Genomic DNA, 6791 nt, shown 5'->3' with positions numbered 1-6791 from the left:
GTTTCAACATTTCAATTTCTATCTCAGGCGACCGAATCAACACGGACATCTACTACAAACCGACCGACTCCCACAGCTACCTGGACTACACCTCCTCCCATCCTGCCCCCTGTAAAAACACCATCCCATTCTCCCAATTCCTTTGTCTCCGCCGCATCTGCTCCCAGGAGGACCAGTTCAAAATACGTACAACACAGATGGCCCCCTTCTTCAAGGACCGCAATTTCCCCCCCGACGTGGTCGACGGTGCCCTCCACCGCATCTCCTCCACTTCCCGCTCCTCCGCCCTTGAGCCCCGCCCCTCCAACCGCCACCAGGACAGAACCCCACTGGTCCTCACCTACCACCCCACCAATCTCCATGTACAGCGCATCATCCGCCGTCACTTCCGCCACCTCCAAACAGACCCCAGCACCAAGGATATATTTCCCTCCCCACCCCTATCAGCTTTCCGTAGAGACCACTCCCTCCGCGACTCCCTTGTCAGATCCACACCCCCCACCGACCCAACCACCACTCCCGACACCTTCCCTTGCAACCGCAGGAGGTGCAACACTTGCGCCCACACCTCCCCCCTCACTTCTCTCCAAGGCCCCAAGGGAAACTTCCATATCCGCCACAGATTCACCTGCACCTCCACCCACATCATCTACTGCATCCGCTGCAGCCGGTGTGGCCTCCTCTATATTGGGGAGACAGGCCGCCTACTTGCGGAGCGATTCAGAGAGCACCTCTGGGCCACCCGGACGAACCAACCCAACCAACCTGTAGCACAGCATCTCAACTCCCCCTCCCACTCCACCGAGGATATGCAGGTCATTGGACTCATCCACCGCCAAACCACAACAACCCGACGGTCGGAGGAGGAGCATCTTATCTTCCGACTGGGAACCCTCCAACCGCAGGGGATGAACGTGGACTTCCCACCCCAGTCTGACCTATCACCCTCACCTTGACCTCTTTCCACCTATCACATTTCCGACGCCCCTCCCCCAAGTCCCTCCTCCCTACCTTTTATCTTAGCCTGCTGGACAAACTTTCCCCATTCCTGAAGAAGGGCTTATGCCCGAAACGTCGATTCTCCTGTTCCCTGGATGCTGCCTGACCTGCTGCGCTTTTCCAGCAACACATTTCCAGCTCTGATCTCCAGCATCGGCAGACCTCACTTTCTCCTTACAAGGACATTGCCAGGACTGGAGGACTTGCGTTATAGGAAGAGGCTATTTTCCCTGGAGCATCAGAGGTGAGGGGTGACCTAATGGAGGTTTATAAAATCATGAGGGGCATGCATAGGATGAATAGCCAATGTCTTTTATATAGGGTGGGGCAGTCCAAAACTAGAGGACATAAGTTAAAGGTGAGAGGGGAAAGATTTGAAAATGACCTGAGGGGTAACCTTTGCATGCAGAGGGTAGTGTGTGTATGGAATGAACTGCCAGAGGAAGTGATAGAGGCTGGTACAATTGCATCGGTTTAAAAGGCATCTGGACAGATATACCAGTTGGACAGAACAGTCTGTTTCACTGCTTTGACCATGCCACTACAACAGAGACTACACTCCAAAATAATTTCATTGGTTGAAAGGCGTTTTGATCCTGACAGGTATAACTACAGGAGATTTTTCTTTCAAGGCGCAGTGACAGCTAACATGAGCAAGTGGACACACCCATGGCTTAGATTAATGGTTCTCAAATAAAAGGCTGTGACCTCAATTGGGGTCACAGAAACAAAATATCGGAACAAAATGAAATAGGAGCAGGAGTGGCCCTTTTAGCCTCTCAAGCCTCCTCTGCCCTTCAGTAAGATAATGGCTATGTGGGTGAATGTTCAAAATTCCACATTCTCACCTTTCCATAATAGCCTTTGGTTCTCCTGCCTGACAAGAATCCATCCACCTCCCAGGTTAAAAATAATTAATGGCCCCATCTCTACTGCTTTCTGAAGACGACAGTTCCAAAGGTGCACAACTTTCAGGGAAAACAAAAATCCTCATCTCTGTCCTGAAAGGTGACTCCTCATTTAAACAATGCCCCCTTGTTCTGGACTGAAGCATAAGAAAAAACATCCTTTTCCACATCCATTTTGCCAGGATCTTGTACATTTTTAATCAAGTCAATATTCATTCTTCTAAACTCCAATGAATATAAGCTCAGTCTGAGTAGCCTTTCCTCATATGACAACTGAATCATTCCAGGTACTTACCTGGTAAACCACCTCTGAACTGCTTCCAATGCATGTACATCCTTCCTTAAATAGATTAAATGGCGCATCATTTTTGAGATGTGGTCTCCCCAATACTTGTATAATCAAAGCATGGCATCCTTCTTTCTACATTCAATTCATCTCCTAAGAATGGAACACCCCATTAGCCATCTTAAATATGTGCTGTACCTGCAAACAAACATGTTGTGACTCATGCACTACAACTAAATCCTTCTGCACCTCAGAATTCCGCAGAGTTTCTCTGTTTAGGCATTACGCTACTTTTTGTTCTTCCTTGTAAAGCGAACTTCACATTTTCCCATATTATATTCCTTCTGCCTCACCTCCTCACTCAACCTATTTATTTCTATCTGAAACTTTAGGTCTTCCTTATAACACTTTCCTATCTACCAATCATGGTGCCATCTGAGAATGTAGTTATCAGAACTTATCAGAAGTCATTAATGACAGTTTGTAAAAAAATTTGAAGACCCAGAAGAGAACTTCATGGGACTCCATCCTGTGAATCAGATGCAATGCAGACCGAGATTTATATTTACAAAGTTAGTATCATTTGTATTAAGGTTAGATGTTGAAGTGTTGACATATGGGCTTTTCTGTGTCTGAAGTAATCAATAATTAACTTGTTATTATTTCTGTAGCTACGGTTAATAGAAAATTTTTTGTGACTGTTAGCTTTCAGAAATAATGGGTTTGTATTTACCTTTGGGGGTCTTACAATGTCATGAGGTAACCTCAAGGTTTCTAGTGGAAATTTCTGAATTTTTTTTAAGCTTAGGGGAAGCATACACCCATAGCTTGGAAAGAGGGTTTTACTTTCTCTATGACTGCCATTGCTGGAAATCTTCAGAAGGGTCATTGGACCAGAAACATTAAGGTTTCTCCCCATAGACGTTGCTAGACCTGTTGAGATTTTCCAGCAATATCTGTTTTTGTTTTAATTTCAGTGCTAATCAGTCCTGCAAAAGTTTTCATGTGTAAAACTGCTCCCGAGGAAGGGAGAGGATAGATTTGTTAACACTAGATTATCTTAGAGACTTTCAATATGATAATGTTTGATCATCCAACTCAGTATACTGTTCCCACTTTCTCCCCATACACTTTGATCCCTTCAGCCCTAACATATCTATCTGCTTCTTGAAAACATTCAATGTTTTGGACTCAATTTTTTTCTGTGGAAGAGAATTCCACGGATTCACCTCTCTCTGGGTCAAGAAATTTCTCATCTCTGTCCTAAAAGGCCCATGCCTTATCATAAGATAAATAAGAGATAGAAGCAGATTTAAGCCATTTAGCTGATTGAGCCTTACATTTAGACTGTGACCCCTGGTTCAGGACGTCCCACTAATCAAGAAAATCCTTCCTGCACCTACTCTGTCCAGTCTTGTTAGGATTTCATAGGTTTATACAAGATCACTCTCATTCTTCTAAACTCAATTGAATATAGTCCTAACTGATTCAGTTTCTTCCCCTTACATCCCAAGAATCTGTCTGGTAAACCCTCTCTGCACTCCCTCAATAGCTAGAACATTCTTCCTCAGGTAAGAGATAAATGCTGTATACAATACTCTATGTGGGGCCTGTACAGTTATAGTAAGACACCTCTACTCCTGTACTCGAATCCTCTTGCTATGAAAGCTAAAGAGTAGGGAGTTAGTGATAGTCCCAAACTGAAAGTGTTTGGGCAAATGCTGAGGGCATTTACTTAGGTGTATGAGAGCTCCAGGATGAAGCTCTCATAGTTTCCAGACTGGAAATAGAAGTCAAACCCATTGAGGTGTTACAGAAAAGATTTTCTGGTGTAAGCACTGTATAAGGGGGTGCTCTTGAGTACGTGCAGAGTATTCTGAGATCGCTAAAGGAGTGTTTTGGAGATTAATGGGATTAAATTTCACTGTTTCAAAGCCTTTTAAGTTTGTGCTATAAGTAAGTAGCTTAGTTTATTCTATTTTTTTCATTCCTTTTGCTTAATAAATTTTATTGTTGAAAACAAATCTGTAATAGTATATGCTTATTTTTCAGTGAAAGACCACTTAATTATGTGCTGTACCTGCAAACAAACATTTGACCCATCAAGCTAATTTCAGCCCAGGATCAGATTTGTCTAGTAATACTTGCTGGGATCATAACACAGACCCAAGACTCATTTATGCAAACTCTCTGTTTTCTGCCAATAAGCCAATCTTCTAGCCATGCTAATGTGACACTCCCCTGTAACACATCCTTTGATTTTCCGCTATAACTTTTGATGTAGTGTCTTATGAAATGTCTTCTAGAAAATCAAGCTCTGTAGGGGTTACTCACTCCCTTTTCTTCACAGTTTCAAAGTACTCCAATAAATTTGGTTGAACATAATTTCCCTTTGATGAAAGCGTGTTGACTTTTCCCAATTATCTTGAGTTTTTCTTAAGTGTGCAACTATAACCTCTTTAATGATTGATTTCAGCACCTTCCCCATGACAGACAGCAAGGTAACTGGCCAATAGTTTTCAGATTTCGGTCTCCTTCCCTTGTTGAACAGAAGGGTTACTTTTCGATCTGATGGGGCATTTCCTCAATCCAGGGACCTTTTTGGAAAATTAACGCCAACATGTTCCCTATCCTACAAACAACTTTGTGGATTTTGAACTGGTATTTCAAGTCACATTAGTTTCCAAGCGTTAAAATTGTGTCTTAGAAAATAGTTTGGGAAGTGGTGACCTTAATGGACAAGATCACATGAGCATGGAGAGCGGTGTGTAATTTAGGAAGAATGTGAAGTTCCTGGAAAAGGTGCAAAAAAGATTTGCAAGAATGACCACAAGAATGGGAAACTTCAGTATTGTGGATGTGTCATAGAAACTAAGATTGTTTACCTGGCTATTCTTATTACAGCAGAGAAAGTGGAGAAGAGATTCGTGAAGTATTCAAAGTCATAAGGGGTTTGGACAGCAGAGATGGAGAAAAACATCCTATTTATGGAAAGGGTCAAGAATAATAGGGCACTGGTTTAAAGTGAGATGCTGTTCTTGAATCTGTCGGTAAATGTGCATAAGCTTTTGTTAAGAGAAGCAAGAAAAAAACTATACAGCGAGGTTAGGCTTGGAGCATGCTGCATGAAATTGTGGTGGAGGCAGGTTCGATCATGGATTTTAGAAAGGAATAAGGGAACTATTTGAAGGTAAAATATCTGCAGGGCTACAGGAAAGGGGAATGAGGCTAGCTGGATTGGTCTTACAGGGAGCTCGCATGGGCTTAAGGAGTGAAATGCTCTCCTGTTCTATTGTCATTCCCTGATTCTACAAATTCTTTTTAAAGGCAAGATTCCACATCTGTAGATATTGTCGAACCGATAATTAAGAGTTCTTTAAAAATATTTCAATTTGTAATTAAATGTCCTTATGAAATTAGTCTTGTTAAAAGCAGCTGTAAATTGATGCATTCTTACAATCGGTCTTTCGACATGTCAAATATCATTCCCTTCCACCATTTTGGCAAATTGACTCTGCTTCCCGGGTGAATTTCAATTTAATCAAGCTTTTTAAAAATACATTGTGGAATCTGGGCCAGACTGCTGCATCCTCTATTTGGATAGAAGTGGTGTGATGAATTTAGATAGACTGTTTCCATAATAAGTGTAAAAACTCAGAATTTGTGATGCAAAAAAACTGAAAGGTGCATGCAAATGGAAAAGTTTAAACTAGAGAATGCTATTACTTTTTCTGTTGCTGTAACAATCCTATTGTATAAGACTGTACGATGTCTCAATGGAATATGATTTATGAATATGACTATCACTGTACATATACAATTACCTCTTAGCTCTAATACTTGTTAATTAGGCAGGTATATCAAGCTTTAATTTAATCGCCCATCCATTGACTCCATCTACACTTCTCGCTGCCTCAGAAAGGTACCCAACATCGAAAACCCCTTCCATCCCGATTATAATTTCTTCCAACCTCTTCCATCAGGTAGAAGGTACAAAAGTATAAACACATTTACCAACAGATTCAAGAACAGCTTCTTCCTCGCAACTTTTAGAATGGACCTCTCAAGTTTTAAGGTAAAAACAATGACTGCAGATGCTGGAAACCAGGCTTTTGCCCGAAACGTCGATTTTGCTGAAGCTCCTCGGATGCTGCCTGAACTGCTGTGCTCTTCCAGCACCATTGATCCAGAATCCTCTCAAGTTTTAAATCTAATGCTGATCTGGCTTTTTGTGCACCTTCTTTGCAGCCATAACTTTGTATTCCTCGCTCTGTTCTATCACCCTACGATCTTTGTATGGTATTATAGAGGCACAAAATGGTTACAGCACAGGAGACCATTCAGTCCACTTTGTCTGTGTGGACGTTCTGTAAAAGCAATTAATCCCAAAACACCACCTCCTCCCTGTAACCGTGCAAGTGTTTTCTCTTCATGTAATTAGTCCCATTCATTTTTTTAAAAATACAGCTAAATCTACTGCCACTACATTCTCAAGTAGTGCCTTTCAGATCCTATTTGAGGATTAACACCTGTTGTATGAAGTGGAATATTGTTTAGTGATACCACGGCCTGCATTGTAATCAGGTTACTGATTATCT

Source organism: Chiloscyllium plagiosum, chromosome 41 (assembly GCF_004010195.1).
Source record: "Chiloscyllium plagiosum isolate BGI_BamShark_2017 chromosome 41, ASM401019v2, whole genome shotgun sequence".
Taxonomy (NCBI): Eukaryota; Metazoa; Chordata; class Chondrichthyes; order Orectolobiformes; family Hemiscylliidae; genus Chiloscyllium; species Chiloscyllium plagiosum.
Note: the sequence above shows the minus strand (reverse complement) of the source record.